Here is an 18,911-nt window from a genome sequence, read left to right as displayed (position 1 = left end):
ATTAGGCCACCCTCCCAACACATATTGTTAATCATAAGTTGGGTGTAGAATAACGTTTTGAATGGGGTGAATTTGAGTGTGTTTTCAATGGCATCTTTTTTATTTTGTTCAGTAATTTTTGGGGTTTTCTTCTGTCAGTATGAGGAGAATAAAGTACAATTCTGATGTTTTATATCATTTATAAGTTTATAACTCTAGAGATTGTTTTCCCCTTGGTAGTTAGATTTTTTAGAATTAACTGGGACAAACTAGTATCTTGTTTATTCAAAATTTTCACTATGAAATTTAGTGTTTACAAGGTATTTGAGTGAGTTCATAATAATGTATTTCTTTGGGAGATTTAATTGCGCTTGTAATTGTGTAATATCACATTCCTTCCATTTATAAATTTCCCATACTGTAATATCTCTTATTAAGGGATATTCTTGCAAGTTTATCAATTTATTATTTAGTAGCAAATTAGGATTAAGGTATATAGGTTGCAGTAGAAGGAGGGCATTTAATAATTGTACAGATGAAAAGAGCTTTTGAGTAGTTAAAACCATTTGTTTAATAAGTGGATGTAAATTCTTAACATAAACAGAGTTTTGGTTTAAGTTTAAGAATAGGAGAGCCCAAGAATTGCACCCAAGTGTCTTAATTTGCTCATACCAAATTATAGACCATAAGGGGGACCATACGTTTCTGTTTGATTTATAATTTAAGATTTGACATAGTCTATATGCCTGGATAATACTGTGGTATAATTTAAAATCAGGTAACCCTAACCCACCTTTAGATTTCGGAAGTATAAGCTTTTCATATTTGATTCTAGTAGATTTTGGATACCAAATAAATCTGGATATACTTCTTTCCATGTCTATAAAAAATTTTTGAGGTATAATTGTGAAGGTAGTGTTCATTTGGAAAATAATTATTGGTAGCATGTTCATCTTAACGATACTGCTTTTTGATAACAAAGACATATTGATATGTTTCCATCTGTTCATATCATTTTCAATAGTATTCCAGGTATGAGTTAAGTTATTGTTAATAATTTCACTAAAACTGGGAGTATATATTACCCCCAAGTATTTTAGTTAATAAGTTATCTTTATTTTGCTCTCCGGGAAGTAAAAGTGCATATGTCCTATGGGATTTAGTGGGAAAAGTTGTGATTTGTTTGGATTTAGTTTGTAATTTGAAATCTCTGAGAATTTTTCAATGCCTGTCAGTATTTTAGGAAGATCTGTTGTGGGGAGTTGTAGGTATATATTTAAGTCGTCAGCAAATGCTGATTATATAATTTTAGTATTTAATACTTTTGGAATGTGTAGAAAAGATTTCTGTGATATATAAAGAAGTAGGGGTTCTATGTATAAATTAAAGAGGTAAGGAGAAAGTGGACACCCTTGTCTCATGCCATTTGAAATGGGGATAGGTTTTATTATTGTTAATCTGACTGGAAATTCAGGCCATCTGATATAAAACCTTAACTTTATTAATAAATTCTTTAGGAAAACCAAATAAAGTCATAACATTAAATAAAAAGTTTAAATTTACTCTGTCGAAAGCTTTACTAGCATCTGTGGCAATAACGTATTTGGGATGTTTATCTTTTTTTAGTAATCTGATAGCTGTGTCTAGTAACAGAGTGTTATCACTTGTTTGCCTATGTACCATAAAACCTATCTGATTATGCAATATAATAGAGGGAAGTATATTCAACCTGTTGGCTAAAATTTGAGCAAAGATTTTAAAGTCAGTATTTATGAGGGCTATTGGTCTATAATTAGTGGGATCCGTCGGGACAGAATTCGGTTTAAGTAGAAGGATGTTCTTAGAATTATTTATATACAAGTCTGTTATCTCATGTTGTATTATATAGTTATATACTTTAAGTAGGATTTTAGAGACCGGTTCTGAGAATATTTTATAAAATTCAGAGGTAAATCCATCAGGTCCTAGAGATTTACCTGGCTTGAGATTTTTTATTGCTTCTTTTATCTCTGTTAGATGTAGTGGTGCCCCTAAATGTTTTTGTTGTTCTTGTGTAACTTGTGGAAATTTTAAATTTTGAATGAACTCATTAAATTTGTCATTTGAGGGTGGTAAGTGCATGTTGTACAGCCTTTTATATATGTTCTCAAATACATTTAATGTGTCTTGGTTTTCCTGAAATTTATGTCCTTCATAATGTAATTCTTAATATTTATTAGCCTGGCTAGAAATCTTGAGGGTGTTTGAGCCCATTCTGAGTACTGATATAAAGACCTGCTTTCTAAAAAAGTTAATTTTTTTAAGTAATGCTTATGTAGTTGTTTTTGCCATTCCATACATTTTTCCTCTAATTCTTTTGAATATTTTTGTTGTAATTGTAGTTCTGCTGACGCAATTTGCGATTCTAATGTCGTTTTGGTATTATATTTTTTCTTAAACCAGGCAGATTTTTGAATTATGATACCTCTAGTAACTGCTTTTGCATCTTCCCATTGCTTATCATAAGGTATTGGAGTAATTATGATTTCTTCATCTAATTGAATGACTATACTGTTTATCTCTTTAGCTACTTCTTGTTTCTGAATAATTTTGGGGTTTAAAGTCCACTTATTAAAATAAGATATGTTTTGGCTGAAATTTAGCAGGTTTATGAATATATTAATTTTAGAATGATCTGAGCTAGATCTAGGTGAAATGCTGTATTTTAGCTTATACGACCAAAATAACTGAGAGATTAGGAAGGCGTCTATTCTAGACCAAGATTTATGAGACGTAGAAAAGAAGGTATACCTGGATATTGTTTTGTCATGTTGGAAATTCTCATATGGATCAAATAGCTCAAAAGTATTTTGTAATTCACTAAGAGCTATATTTATGATATGCGGTTGCTTTGTTTCTTTATTGGATCTATCTTTCTCAGGTTCCATTACTGCATTCCAATCTCCCCCCATTATATATAAATGACTAGGAAAGTCAATAAGTTAAAGATTTCATAAATAAACGTTTGTTGGTTAGAGCAGGGACTATATATATTTAGGAAAAGTAAAGGTTTATTTATGCTATGGAAATTTGAGGTAAACATAGCCCATCTACCATTCAAGTCAGTCTTCATGGAAACAATTTCCCCCTGATAGGCTTTGTTTATAATGGTAGCAACCCCTCTGGAAGTAGAATTGTGTCCAGCAGCTATTATATGCTTGACCCATTTACTTTTTCTCTCCCTGTCCCAGAGTTGTGAGATCAGGTGAGTTTCTTGAAGAAAGGTTATCATTGTTTTACTTTGATATACAATATGCATGACTAGATTCCGTTTACTTTTGTCTGAAATTCCCTTAACGTTTCATGAATCTAAAGATATAATTTCTGAAAGTTTAAAAATATTTCTTGATTAATGTTAATAAAGCACAATAAGCAATGTGATAATATAAGTATATACTGTTGTGTATTAGTGTTAGTATTTTCCACATAGGTTCATAGGTTGGTACTAGGCTATCAGCCCTAGGGCCTATACAAGCCTAGCCATAACAATTCCCTGGCTATTTCTTCCCACATTATTTACTTTCCTGGACCCCTGTCTAGCAGGGCGACTGACGTGATCCCTGGGGTGAATTTCCTTTCTCCCATCCAATCGTCAAAGTTCCTCTTGAGGAAGTCTAAAGAGGCACTCTGCTTGACATGTATGGGCAATCTATTCCAGAGTCTGGGGAGTCTCTGGGTCAGGAACCTATCCCTCCAGCATGTTTTGTTTATTGTGATGACAAGGTTTAGATCCCTGGAGCGTGTAGCTCTGAGGGATTGGGATTTCTTTAAGTGTAGCATGTCCAACAGCTCTGGGTTTGACATGGCCTTGTATGTTAAGCAGAGATCGCCTCTGAGTAGATGATATGCGACAGAGTATAGCTGGAGTATTTTAAGGCGGTCAGCGTAGGGCATCTGCTTTAGGCCTGTGATTCTTTTAGTGAGGTATTTCTGAGGCCTTTCCAGTTGTTGCAGATGTCTTGAGAGGTACATACCAAATGGGGCGTTGTATTCTATAATGGGTCTAATGAGGGATGAGTAAAGTGGGACAATGACCTCCTTTTTTCTGGATGAAAAGCCCTTCGTGATGAGGTGTGCCACATAGAAGGATTTCCTGACTGTTGTGGCGATGTGGTTATCAAAGGTGAGACCACTGTCCACCTGTGTCCCTAAGTCTCTTATCACACTTTCTGTGTTTAGTGCACTGCCACCTATATGGTAATTCATGGATACATGTTTTTTCCCAAAGGGGATAACAATACATTTCTTGGCATTGAGCGTGACTTCTATTCTCTTTGTGTGCCTAACCACCCATCCCTCTGTAATGTTAGATACACAAAACTTCTAAAATCAAAGGATTTTTGTGACTGAGTCTGGGTGTAAGTCTTATAGAGCAGAGGGACGTCAAAATTACCTACTATTTTACAAATGTACACAACCATATCTATCAACTCTGCAAAGCAGCCTCCCTGTACCCGTATTCAGAATCAGTTTTAAATATCTTACCATTTTAAACCTATGTATTATATTAGTAAATGTAATCAAAATATTTTGGATAACCTTATAACCAAACCAAAGGAATATAGTAAAACTCTAAATAAGGTCCTTAATTATTCTATACAAGCCCTGAAAGCCCCCCCCAAAAAAAAAATATATATATAGATATATAAATAATAAATCATCCCTATGTCATTTTGTTTTTAAGCTATACCAAGTTATAAGGTGCATTTATAATTACATGCAAATGCCTGACTAATACAAACAAACTAAAGAGAAAAAAATGCAATGCAGTATATTCGTATGAGCTAGATCTATGAACACCAAAAGAGAACAGAAAAAAAAATACTACATTGGCATTATTAAAAAATACTGCTGCCACTCTAACAACAATATAATATTGTGTCTATCTTTCACCTTCAATACATGTGTATTACAAATATCTAACTTTTAGTTTTATTTTCCTCTATATATATATATATATATATATATATATATATATATATAGATATATACACATACATGCATTTTGCTTAGTACTACAGCCTAATAAAGATAACAAAAAAAAAAAAAAAATTAAAAAATGCCTCAACTGTATATATAAATTCTACAATATCTTGTAAACTCTGTTCACTTCTCCTAGAGAAAAAAAAATAATAAAACAAGTACACATTCCTATTGCATATTTTACCTTAAGGCGTTCATCAAATAAATCATATTTGTTTTTGGTACAAGACCAACATCATATGATCATAAATGTAATTTTGCCACAGCATATATGAGTATACAGCTGCTAATATAATAATTTTCAGTCTTTTCTTTATGTATATCTCACAGCTTTGTATAAACATGAGTATAGGAAGGTTTCACCTAATAATTAAGATTAAGAGAAAAAACATATTATATTCCACCTAATCATCAGTTTAAAAAGTTCAAGCACGTTATTTGAAATAATATTCTGCATTGCCCATTTAAAATAACTGCATTAACTTCAACATTCTCTAGCATAGAAAGTAACTAAACATCAGTCTATCTGCTTACATTCTGCTGCATAGATTCTGTCAGTATGCTTGGTAATGTCCTTTTCAGTGTTGCAATGTCTTGTTTACATTAGATCCATTCCCAGTAATGTGCTGGGGCTCCTAGGTCATTTAGATGATGAAATGAGTTGAAAGGTGAAAGGTTATTGCAAACACATTGCAGCTGCATGGAATTGTGGGTAATGGGACATCACCATGCTAACAGACTTCTCGGCCTACTCAGCAAAGTAGAAAAATAAACATATTTAAGTATTTACCTCAAGAAAAAGTCAAAATATGCAGGATTCAGTCTGAAACAGAAGATTAAATCATTCAAATGCTTCAGCAAAGGTGGATTGTCTTTTTTCATGCTGGATTCACAATGTAGAGATGGAGAAATGTGGCTTTTGCTTCTTCTGGTGTATCTATTGATATTTCTTCATTTTTATGGTGAAAAACTAGTGTAGCAGGATATTTCATCTGAAAGCGGAGGTTTTTTTCAAAAAGGTAAGCACAGTATTTATTAAGTTTCTGACGATTTTGCTTTATTTTCAAGAGGAATATCTTGGCTTATTGTGATTTTGTGTCCTCTCCATGTGATTGCTTTCTTGGTTTTATATGCAGATAATACTGATTTGTACATGAGCTGAATTAAGGATCCTGACATATATTTGTCTTGGGAAGTCCATGTTTTTTGAGCGTCTTATGGATCTGTGAGCTCTTTCAATTTTTATGTCTTGTTTTTTTGTATTGTTTTGTATATGGAAAATATTAGGGTTCAACCAAACACCCTAATAATGGGCGATTTCAACTAGCCCACCATTAACTGGGAAAACTACTCATGTACCAACTCCTTCGCTCAACGCTTTCTGGAATTCATAAACTCCAATGCCCCAATCAACTTATCCACACCCACACCAGGGACAACAATATCCTAGATCTAGTCATTGCCAACATGAGTGACCGGTGTTCCACACCTGAAGTCAACGCCTCATTGGTCCAATCAGACCATAAGCTAATTACCCTAGATATCCACATCCTGCCCCCCCCCCATTAAGGAAAAGATGGTAAAACAATTCTCCAAAGCCAACTTCGTGCTTCTTAAGACAGAAGTGGTGAACTTAATGACACCTATGCAGACGGACAATACAGTTACGACTACTAAATCCTACACAATTGCAGTTTATAAGCACTTACATGAGTGCATGGATCGTGCTATCCCAAACAGAACCAAGACGCTATCCTCCAAAAAAAGGAAGCCAATCTGGTGGTCCCCTGCCATAAACAAACTGTACAACAGAAGGAAGAAACTGTTGAAAAAGAGATTAAAATCCCATGAGTGGAGGAGCTCCCTGGTCAGCCTCAGTAAGAAGCTGTGATCCCTGATAAAATCCTCCAAAGCTAGTTGCGAAAACAAAATCGCCACTGATTCTAAAGACAACCACAAAGCATTCTATAGCTATGTCAAGAATCTCAATGGCGACACTCAGATCTGCTCTGAGTTACAGCACAATGGCACTAAATATACACACCCAACTGATATTGCCAACATCCTGGCAGACAGGTTCAGTTCTAACTTTACCCCCCTCTCACCCCCTGAAGAGCCCATCTCTATATGGAAGAATGCAAAGTTCCTGTAATCATGACTGCACAGGTAAAAATCACACTCTCCAAAGCCAAGAACACAGCATCCATGGAAACAGACAACATCCCAGGCTGCGTTCTACATGAACTGCAGAACAAACTGGCACCCCACCTAAGTACCATGTTCAATCATAGCCTCACTTCAGGCTTTGTGCCTGCTGAATGGTGCACAGCGACGGTTATCCCACTCCACAAGGGGGGAGCCACCATGGAGCCCGGGAACAACCGCCCCATTAGCCTGACGAGCCTGGTCTGCAAGGCCATGGAAGTATTATCATGGAACTTATAAACAAAGACATTGGTAATCTCCAAACTCTAGACCCCACGCAGTTCAGGTCTGTAAAAGGCAGATCATGTCTCCTAAACCTGATAGACTTCTTTGAAGCAGATACAAAATCCGTAGACAAGGGTAAGGTGGTTCACACGGCCTATCAAGATCTTGCCAAGGCTTTTGACATCATCCCCCACTCTGTAATTATAAATAAACTCACTAAACTAGGTATAAATTCCTCTGTCACAAGATAGGTTGCCAACTGGCTCACTGACAGAACCCACACTGTGAAAGTAGCATACTCCAAATCCGACTTCAGACCAGTGACAAGTGGAGTACAACAGGGTTCAGTCCTGGGTCCTCTCCTATTTGGTATCTACTTCTCCGAAGTACAGGCTAACACAGAAGGTCTTTGGCTAATGAAGTTCGCAGATGACTGCAAACTAGGTGCCATAATCGAAACTCCTAACAATGTGAACATCCTACAAAAGGCCTCACTGAGACAGATGCCTGATGTCAAAACCATGGCCTCAAACTCAATGCCAAAAAGTGTATTGTCATCCCCTTTGGGAAAAACTCTGTACCCATGAACTACAACATAGGCAGCAGTATACTTAACACCGAAAGTGTGATAAGAGACCTTGGGACACAGATGGACAGTAGTCTCTCCTTTGATAATCACATCACCACAGTAGTCAGGAAATCTTTCTACGTGGCACACCTCATCACAAAAGGTTTCTCATCCAGAAAAAAAGAGGTTATTGTTCCCCTCTAGTCATCACTCATTAGACCCATTATAGAGTACAACACGCCCCTTTTGGTATGTACCTCACAAGACATCTACAACTGGAAAGGCCACAAAAATACCTCACAAAGAGGATTACTGGCCTCAAACAGATGCCCTATGCAGACTGTCTCAAAAAACTCCAGCCTTACTCCATCGCATATCGTCTACTCAGAGGTGATCTCTGCCTAACATACAAAGCTATGTCAAACCTAGAGCTGTTGGACATGCTCCACTTAAAGAAATCCCAATCCCTCCGAGCTACACGCTCTAGGGACCTAAACCTTGTCACCACAATAAACAGAACATGCGAGAGGGATAGATTCCTGTCCCAGAGACTTCCCATACTCTGGAATAAACTACCTATCTATATCAAACAAAGCTCCTCATTAGCACTCCAAGAAAAATCTTGATGATTGGATGGGAAATAGGAAATTCACCCCGGGGATCACCTCTGTGGCTCTGCTCGACAACGGCACAGGAAAATAATTTTCTTGGGTGGCAAAAGCCAGGGTACCTTTTTTGCTGGGCTTGTATAGGCCCCAGGGCCGATAGCCTAGTACCTACCTATGAACCTATGTCTTCCAAAAGCTCTATATCCTGCAGTACTGTGCTTAGTATTTCTTTTGTAACTGTGTTTATTTGAGTGGTTTCAACTGATTCTGGTATTCCCCTAATAATGAAATTATTTTGTCTGTTTGTTGCTTCTATGTCCAGAACTTTTTTTGCAATTCTATAACACTTTTTGCTCTAGCCCGTATTGATTTCTGCATCTTTTGTATTTTTAGTTCATTGTCTACAATTTTTGCATCATTTTGTTCTAATCTGAGCATAATTTGGTCCATGCTTGAGTTGAAAGTACTTAGTTTGTGTGCAAATCCTTGGATTTCTTGTTGCAGTGGTTGTAATGCCATTTTAAGGTCTTTGTTCTTGCTTCGATCTAAGGGCAGGTTTAGTCATTTCTGACTGAGTTTTATTTGTTTTTAGCCTTTTTGACACAGTATCTTTTTCTGGTTTAACTATATTTGATGGTTTAGATTTGGTAGTTACTGCACACATGCGCTCTGGTAAATTTTCCATTTCCAACATTGATTTAACTGTTTTTCAGATAAAATTTGTTCAGCTAGATAAAGTTTCAGAAGGTTGATTTTATTCCGGAAATTTTATATTAAAACAAGCCGTCTTTTTCTTCTCTTTTTCACTCAGGCCTGCTTATCTTGAAGTGTCCCCACCATGCAGTTCAGGAATCTGTTTGCAGTGAGTAATATTTTTCTTGCAAAAAAGGTCATCCAACGTAAAATACAGCTGAAATATTTTAGTAGCTTGCTTGATGCCTATTTTTCTGTTGAAAATTTGCTATTTTTCCTCAGGATGTGCAGGCAAAAGGTTAGATATTGTTGAAAGTTAAAGGAGCTGCACAGCTAGAGTGCTCACTGTCTGTCCACCATTTTAGAAATCCAGGGAGCACTACATTTTAGATGTTATAATTAACTAAAAACTGCATCAAAAACTGTTAGAAAAATGCAAACGTACAAAAAGAAGCAGCAGACAAACTACTTGGAATATAACACAAGAGTAGTCATTAATATGTTAAAATTCATAAGTACAAAGGAGAAAATAATGAAAACGACCAAAACTACAACAACACTGAGGAGTCAGGGCGCACTAACATCAACACCAAGTGCTTTTTTATATTTATTCTCCTGTGCAGTCTACTTCATGTCTTGCTTTTTCAGAACTGTTAATTCCTTTTAAACACTCTTGTTTAACCTTCTTTAAGAAAAATAGGAGCATGCTTGTTAATATGATATATACAGTTTTATTTATTATTTAACTATAATATTCTTGTTCCACCAATATGGTATTTTACTTCTTTTGAGCTTGCAGTACTGACTAAAGTTGTTTGTTCAACAGAATGGAATCAGAGGTGTCTTATCTTACAATATCTACATTTCCATTACTATTTTTACATTCACTATCCCAGTCTGTCTGTCTGATTCAATATGTTTTCCTCATGCATAACCAACTCTCTTATAATTATACTTCCTGGTTTTATTCAGCACTTAAGCAACTTGATTAACTGAAAATATAATTGCATGATGGTCAGATGAATCAAGTGGTAATGTAATAGTAATACCTGAAGAAAGAGACATCATGCATTTGTTGCTACTAAATGTAAAATATTGCTGCAAGTAAGTTCCTTAACTAACTTTTGCAACCTGTTTAGTGCCAGCAAATCCAAAAACTCTTATTCGTACTATGTGGAAGCTGGCAAAGTGTTACAGTCAATTTTTAGGGTAACTGAAGTCACTTAGCAAGATGATTGCTCTAGGTTACAAAACAACACTTTAAGCTTGATAAAAAGTCAAAATGCTGGAATGCAGTCATTGAAGGACTATGACAACATGCAACCAAATTAAGGAAAAAATATCCCTGGGATTCAGAAATATGTCCACAATTATCACAATGAGGTTACTGCGGAGATGTGGAGTTGAGCAACACAAACTTCAGGTAATTATCAGTTAACTAGCTGGAATGTCAAGCCACATGCTCTTACTAATTAGTAAACATGTTCACAGAAATGGCAGGTTTGACAGTGAGAAGCTGTTTTACACAATCACAGCCAGGAAAGCTGGGAAGAGAAGTATCAGGTATGTGCCTAAGCGGGTTCACATGCTATATACAGCAACACCACAAGAATGACTAGAAGCCACAGTTAATAGCTTCTGGAATGTTTCAGTTTTTTATTTCAAATAGGGAGGAAAAGGATGTAAAGAACAGTATGAATAAGGGTAGAGCAAGCAGAGGAACATATTAGAGCAAAATATGCATGTTTTACATGCTGTGCCAACAGGCATGCACATATCTGAAATTCTGTTATTGACTTTCCTTAAATGAAATCAGGTTATACAAAACAAAATGAAAGTTGCATTAACAAGGGGCCTTGTTCATAGGTAGGTAACAGGCTATTCGCCCTAGGGCCTATACAAGCCTAGCCAAAAAGGTACCATGGCTTTCGCCACCCAAGAAAATTATTTTCCTGTGCCCCTGTCGAGCAGAGACACAGAGGTGATCCCCGGGGTGAATTTTCTATTTCCCATCCAATCATCAAGATTTTTCTTGAAGAGTGCTAATGAGGAGCTTTGTTTGATACAGATAGGTAGTTTGTTCCAGAGTATAGGAAGTCTCTGGGACAGGAATCTATCCCTCCAGCATGTTCTGATTATTGTGGTGAGAAGGTTTAGGTCCCTAGAGCGTGTAGCTCGGAGGGATTGGGATTTCTTTTAGTGGAGCATGTCCAACAACTCTGGGTTTGACATAGCTTTGTAAGTTAAGCAGAGATCACGTCTGAGTAGGTGATATGCAACGGCGTAAAGCTGGAGTTTTTTGAGATGGAATGCATAGGGCATCTGTTTGAGGCTGGTGATCCTCTGTGAGGTATTTCTACGGCCTTTCCAGTTGATATAGATGTCTTGTGAGGTACACCAAAAGGGGCGTTGTACTCTATAATGGGTCAAATGACTGACAAGTAGAGAGGAACAATGACCTCTTTTTTCCTGGATGAGAAACCTTTTGTGATGAGGTGTGCCATGTAGAAGGATTTCCTGACTACTGTGGCGATGTGATTATCAAAGGAGAGACTACTGTCCACCTGTGTGTTCTAAGGTCTCTTATCATACTTTCGGTGTTAAGTAGACTACCACCTATGTGGTAGCTCATGGGTGCAGAGTTTTTACCAAAGGGGATGACAATGCAGTTTTTGGCACTGAGCTTGAGGCCATGGCTTTGACACCAGGCATCTGTCTCAATGAGGCCCTTTTGTAGGATGTCCACATCGTTAAGAGTTTCGATTATGGCTCCTAGTTTGCAGTCATCTGCGAACTTTGTTAGCCAAAGACGTTCTGTGTTAGCCTGTACTTCAGAAAAGTAGATACCAAACAGGAGAGGACCCAGGACTGAACCCTGTGGTACTCCACTTGTCACTGGTCTGAAGTCGGATTTGGAGTCTGCTACTTTCACAGTGTGGGTCCTGTCAGTGAGCCAGTTGGCAACCAATCTTGTCACATAGGGATTTATACCTAGTTTAGTGAGTTTATCTATAATTCCAGAGTGGGGGATGGTGTCAAAAGCCTTGGCGAGATCTAGATAAGCTGTGTGAACCACCTTACCCTCGTCTACAGCTTTGGTGACTGCTTCAAAGAGGTCTTATCAGGTTTAGGAGATATGATCTGCCTTTTACAAACCCGAACTGGGTGGGGTCCAGAGTTTGGACATTACCAATGTCTTTGTTTATAAGTTCCATGATGATACATTCCATGGCCTTGCAGACCAGGCTCGTTAGGCTAATGGGGCGGTAGTTCCCAGGGTCCATGGTGGCTCCCCCTTTGTGGAGTGGGATAACCTTCGCTGTGCTCCATTCAATGGGCATAAAGTCTGAGGTGAGGCTATGATTGAACATGGTGCTTAGGTGGGGTGCCAGTTCATTCTGTGGTTCGTGTAGAATGCAGCCTGGGATGTTGTCAGGTCCCATGGATGCTGTGCTTTGGAGAGTGTGGTTTTTACCTGTGCAGCCGTGATTACAGGAACTCTGCATTCTTCCGGTAATGAGATGGGACCTTTAAGGGGTGAGAGAGGAGTAAAGTTAGCACTGAACCTATCTGCAGGATGTTGGCAACATCAGTTGGTTCTGTATATTTAGTGCCATTGTGCTGTAACTCAGAGCAGATCTGAGTGTTGCCATGGAGATTCCTGACACAGCTATAGAATGCTTTGTGGTTGTCTTTAGAATCAGTGGCAATTTTGTTTTCATAACTAGCTTTGGAGGATTTTATGGGGGATCTCAGCTTCTTACTGAGGCTGACCAGCGAGTTCCTCCAATCATGGGATTTTACTCTTTTTTTTCCAACAGTTTCTTTCTTCTGTTGTAGAGTTTGTTTATGGCAGGGGACCACCCGATTGGCTTCCTTTTTTGGAGGATAGCATCTTGGTTCTGTTAGAGATAGCACGGTCCATGCACTTGTGTAAGTGCTTATAAAGTGCATTTGTGTATGATTCAACAGTCGTACCTCTACTGTCCGTCTGCATGGGTGTCGTGAAGTTTGCCACTTCTGTCTTAAGCAGTGTGAAGTTGGCTTTGGAGAAATTTTTTACGGTGGTTTCCTTAATGGGGGGGGGGGGCAGGATGTGGATGTCTAGGGTGATTAGCTTGTGGTCGGATCTGACCAATGAGAAATTGACCTCTGGTGTGGAACACCGGTCGCCCATGTTGGTAATGACCAGGTCTAGGATACTGCTGCCCCTAGTGGCGGTGTGGATAAGTTGGTCCAAGGCACTGGAATTTATGAACTGCAGAAAATGTTGAGCAAAAGAGTTGGTACATGAGTAGTTTTCCCAGTTAATGGTGGGGTAGTTGAAATTGCCCATTATTAGGGTGTTGGGTTCTACCCTAATATTTTCCAGTGTATCAAGAAATGAGGAGTGGGAATCCTGGGGCATGTGGGGGATCTGTAGCAAGTTACAATTTGGACTGCGGTCTTGCCCAGAGTTAGATGCACTTGGATAATCTTGGATGCATTATGCTGAGCAACCAGCCTGGAGGTGTGGTTATCCTAAACAAATATGGACACGCCACCACCTTTAGTGTTTCAGTACAGGTTAGGTGGCCGAAAGGTGTGATATGAATTATAGCCTGGTAATGCAGGGGTGCTCTCTGGAGCCTTGAACCAGGTCTCTGTCACTGCACAGATGTCGATGTTCTCCATTTTAAGGAGTGCCTCGAGTGAATGCATATTGAGGTTTAGACTTCTAGCATTGAGTAGCATTACCCTCAGATTTTGCTTGCTTCTACCTGTTACGGTGGTGAATTTGTCATTTGAACCTTGCCTAAAAAAGGCACTATAGGGGTGGCAAGAGCCTTAGCCAGTATCCGAAATGTCCAGGGCGAGAGATGCAGGCCATCTCTGGCAAAGCATTGTGGTCTGTCAATCATGTCATCCCAGGCAGACAGATACTGGATCCCCTTAGAATGACACCTGAAGCTTAGCCAATTGTTGAAGTCAATCATTTTGTCCTGTTCTGAAAATTTCATAGTAATATCAACTATTAGCAAGGACTGGCTGCAGGCAGCACTCGCTAAAGTCAATACCACCACCTCTGTAGTTACCAATACATCCCTGGTTGCCTCCTGACAGGCAAAAACACAACCTATCAGGACCACTTGAGGCACTCCAAGTACAGCCTCAAAACAGGCTATATTCCAAGTGAATGGTGGGCCACAACAGTCATTTTCCTCCACAAGGTGGGCCATCAGTTCACCCAGGGAACTCCAGACCCATCAGTCTAATAGTCCTAATATGCAAAGCCATGGAATGAATTACCATGGAAATGATCAACCAGGACATTGGCTACCTACAGACAATGGACTCATAAGGGACTCAGAAATTCAAAGATATAATTGGTATTGCATCAAAAAAAGTTGGCTTTATTTGCAGATGATACATTTTTGTACCTGATAAACCCAGAAATGATCATTTCAGTGCTGTGGAACATTCTGAGGCAGTTTCAAATCTTTGGGCTAGAAAAGTAATGAAGATAAAACAAAGGCAATAGCTGTAAACTATGCACCCTCACACAAATTGGATAAGCATTACCTATATTTATAGGGACATAAAATGAAGTACTTAGGAGTATGGGATAAAAAGGATTGTGTTATGGCAACTAAGAATGTGTGGGAAGAGGCTCTACAAAATATAATACAAAAACTGAGAAACTTTAATGGATATGGATAGCAAGATACAAGCAGTGAAACTGTTTTAGTGCCTTTAGTTTTATACACAGTTCAAGCATGTTCTTATCAACCAGAGGAGAAGCTGTGAATAGCAATTAATAAAGAGTTGAAGGATTTTTTCTATGAGGGGAATAGGGCAAGAGTCAAGTGGGATAAGCTGATCCTTCCAATAGAACAAGGTCATTTTGGATTACCTGATTTGAAGGGATATTTTAGAGCTACACAGTTAAGGCTGTAAATCTATAATTCAAACTGGAAATGGATGATGATGAAACAGAGGAGAAGCTCAAGAAATAAGGAGAGACTGATACTTTGAATGCAGATTCTTAAGGAAAATAATAATAGCCATACAGCATATTATATTCATAAATTGTAGAAAATATTCTAAGAACTAAGCCAACACAGTAATGGGGAAAGGAGATTATGCTGACATGGATGAATACAATTAGGGGCAAGAGAGGGCTGGAATTTACTGGAGAAAAAACTGGCAAAGGAACCACGGTATTGGGAGCAAATAATTACAAGGGGAAGGGTAATGGAATGGGAAGAGGCCAAGAATGCATTTGGACTGCAAGCTAGAGACTGCCTTCCATATCTAGGATTGATATCAGAGTATAGAGACTGCCTTCCATATCTAGGATTGATATCAGAGTATAAGCAAAGACAAAGGAATAAGGGGATCCTAAGTAAAAGACCAGTACTGTAGAGGTTTTAGTTGAATTTTGAACAAAAGCTGCTGTTAAAAAAGGGATAATCAGTAGGGCGTATAAAATATTGCATGAAAAGTAAGGTCTATATTAGGAAATCGAAGCAGCAGAAAGCCTATGTGTTGAACTCCCAGGTAACCCTCGGCCAGATCACTGATTATTTTTCTAGAGAAAAAAATCGTTTTACCGTCGCTGTGAATTTGCCCTTTTCCCCCACTGTAGTGCGATCTCGGAGTTAGTATAATTAGTTAAGGGAGGGTGAAGCCCCCCAGTGTATGTTTGTACTGCTGTGTCATATGTAGATGGCCTACCAATTTTTTCCCCTAGGAAAAAATCTGTGATATGGCCGTTCGGTTACCTGGGAGTTTGACACATGTGTGTCAATGAAATGGCATTCGACTATATGCTGCTTCGATTTGCTAATATAGATCTGAAAAGTATAGGAATCAATCAGAGTACGTTATAAAGGATTTGGAAGAGAGAGATTGGATAAGCAATTCAAAAAGATACAATGGGAGGGAGGTGTGGCCAACATGTTGATGAGACAGAAGCAGAAATCTTCAGCTCTGCTGTCCTTGACATATTCCTAACAGGACATTTTATTTCTATGTTATGTTTTTTTTAATAACCTAAATCATTCTTGTCGATAACATACATTTTATCTGGATTTTTTATATCTTCCTGTCAAAAAGTTATCTGAAAGAATATACATCTTACAAGAAAGAAGAGTCACAGTACAAATAACTCTCATGAAACTGCAGCGAAGAATTAGCTTAAGTACTTCTAACTAATATACAGGAGTTATCTCTGAAAATCGATAAAATGTACCGTAAGTTAGAAAACTACATGGACAACGTACTAAGCAAATGGAATTAATTCAAGAGACACTCACTCAACAAAAACGTCAAATTGCTGGAATGGAGGAATCCTTAAATGATATAGATAAAAAACAAAGTACGTGAAACTGAAAAACGGACAAACTTGAGAAAAAACAAAAACGGATGCAAGACTCCTGGCGGACGCTTTTAATGCTTTAAGTGCGATAGTTACAATACACTTTTCGTTGGTCAAACCAACTTCTTCAGAAGATTAAGAGTTAAAAATCAAACATCTGTTACACAGTTACTCAAGCATTTTATACACACACGTATTAAAAACCTAAACACACCCACTTAGTTTGATTGGTGGTTGGTGTGTGCAGTAACAATTTCCTTTAAACAATTACATTAAACGTTAAGATCACCCTACCTAAACGGGTTCCACTCTTATTACCTAAAATGCAAATGTGTCTTTATAAAAAATACCCTGCCTTGACACTTTTAAATGTCTTGTAAGGAATGTCAAGACTTAAAAAATAAAACTAGTGAAAATAGCAATGGTAAAAATAACAAGTAAAAAATGAAAATTACAAATAAAAATGGATGGAGGTGTGTAAAGAAAATGTGGTACATGTCATAGGGGTATCACATTATATATGTAATTAATGTGGGATTGTCCTGTTTTTGTATTTATATATTGTCCTATTTTTACAAATAACGGCCACCCTTTAGTAATGTCGTGTCATGTCCGGGACCTTGGTGGCCAATTGAGTGTCACTGTCATTACCGGTTCAATAGGAAGTCATACCTACAATGATCCCTTTGATCCGGTAATGAGTCATTTACTGTGTTGATTATTCTTTTGTGACAACGTGGGTTGAATGAACACCTATTAACCCAATGTGGTCTGTTTGGAATGTATTAATTTTAATTTTAGTTTTACCTAAAATCTAACCTTCATGGTTTAAAAATAATGTCAAGTCAAGCCTGGATGAAATAGTGGACAATGTACATGTATAGCACTGTGACCATGTGTAAATGAAATATGTGACATGTTATGCATTTATTAATTTTAATTTTACCTAAAGTCTAATCTTCATGGTTTAAAAAATGATGTAAAGTCAAGCCTGGATGAAATATGTGGGCAATGTACATATATAGCACTATGACTATTAAATCACTAACGGATGTAGAAAGATATAAAAAGTAAATATTAGGGGGTCATCTGTCAAGATTTTTTAATCTCAGAATACAGGCTATTGAAGATGATTCGTTCAAACCAGGCCACTGGTTGGCATTGGTTCTGAGCTGCCAAACCAGTTCCTTCCTCTCAAGTTTTAAAGAGTCATTGCCACCCCTAGGATCCCTGACTTGTTGATCTATTACCTTAAATTTAAACTCATGATCTGGATGGCCATTGTGGTGTCTGGCTAGTGCGTTAACTAAATTATTGGTCCTAATATTGTATAGGTGTTCGTAAACCCTATCTTTCAACTTCCTATCGGTTTTACCGATGTAAAAAGCTGGACATTGGACACACTTAGCCAGGTAAACTACTTGTGTACTATTACAATTGGCCTTAAAGTTTATTTTGTGTGTCAAATCACCTATCTGAAAAACACTACCCTCATCAACATGTTGACAGTATTTGCACATGTTGCACTTGAACATACCTTTCCTAGTTCTATGTTGTTGTCTATCATTTTCCAAAAGTTGTTTTAAATTGTTGCCTCGTTTATAGGTTACTAAGGGCCTGTCAGGTAGTACCAGACGGTATTTTCCATCACTTAGCAGTAGGTCCCAGTTCTTTAACAGGATTCCGTATATATCGTGTGAATCCATGTTGAACGTGCTGCAAAATCTCCATGAGAAGTTTGTCATGGCGTCCACCTTACTGCTCTGTACCATGATGTCATTTGGTAACTCATTTTGCCTATCTATTTTCATTTTTTACTTGTTATTTTTACCATTGCTATTTTCACTAGTTTTATTTTTTAAGTCTTGACATTCCTTACAAGACATTTAAAAGTGTCAAGGCAGGGTATTTTTTATAAAGACACATTTGCATTTTAGGTAATAAGAGTGGAACCCGTTTAGGTAGGGTGATCTTAACGTTTAATGTAATTGTTTAAAGGAAATTGTTACTGCACACACCAACCACCAATCAAACTAAGTGGGTGTGTTTAGGTTTTTAATACGTGTGTGTATAAAATGCTTGAGTAACTGTGTAACAGATGTTTGATTTTTAACTCTTAATCTTCTGAAGAAGTTGGTTTGACCAACGAAAAGTGTATTGTAACTATCGCACTTAAAGCATTAAAAGCGTCCGCCAGGAGTCTTGCATAGATAAAAAACAGTCAGAAGATGAACACAATACAGAATTTCTA

The 18,911-nt window shown here is 37.6% G+C and overlaps 1 protein-coding gene across 3 annotated transcripts in view; it reads right to left on the bottom strand.

The window, feature by feature from the left end:
* Nucleotides 1-18,911, bottom strand: part of REPS2 (RALBP1 associated Eps domain containing 2) — a 2,057,440-nt gene that overhangs the window by 1,010,891 nt on the left and 1,027,638 nt on the right. The window lies entirely within an intron of this gene.

This window comes from Protopterus annectens, chromosome 5.part1 (genome assembly GCF_019279795.1).
Source record: "Protopterus annectens isolate FY-2018-M chromosome 5.part1, PAN1.0, whole genome shotgun sequence".
Classification (NCBI taxonomy): domain Eukaryota; kingdom Metazoa; phylum Chordata; order Ceratodontiformes; family Protopteridae; genus Protopterus; species Protopterus annectens.
The sequence above is the reverse complement of the archived record's forward strand: the minus strand, read 5'-3'. Positions and strand labels throughout refer to the sequence as shown.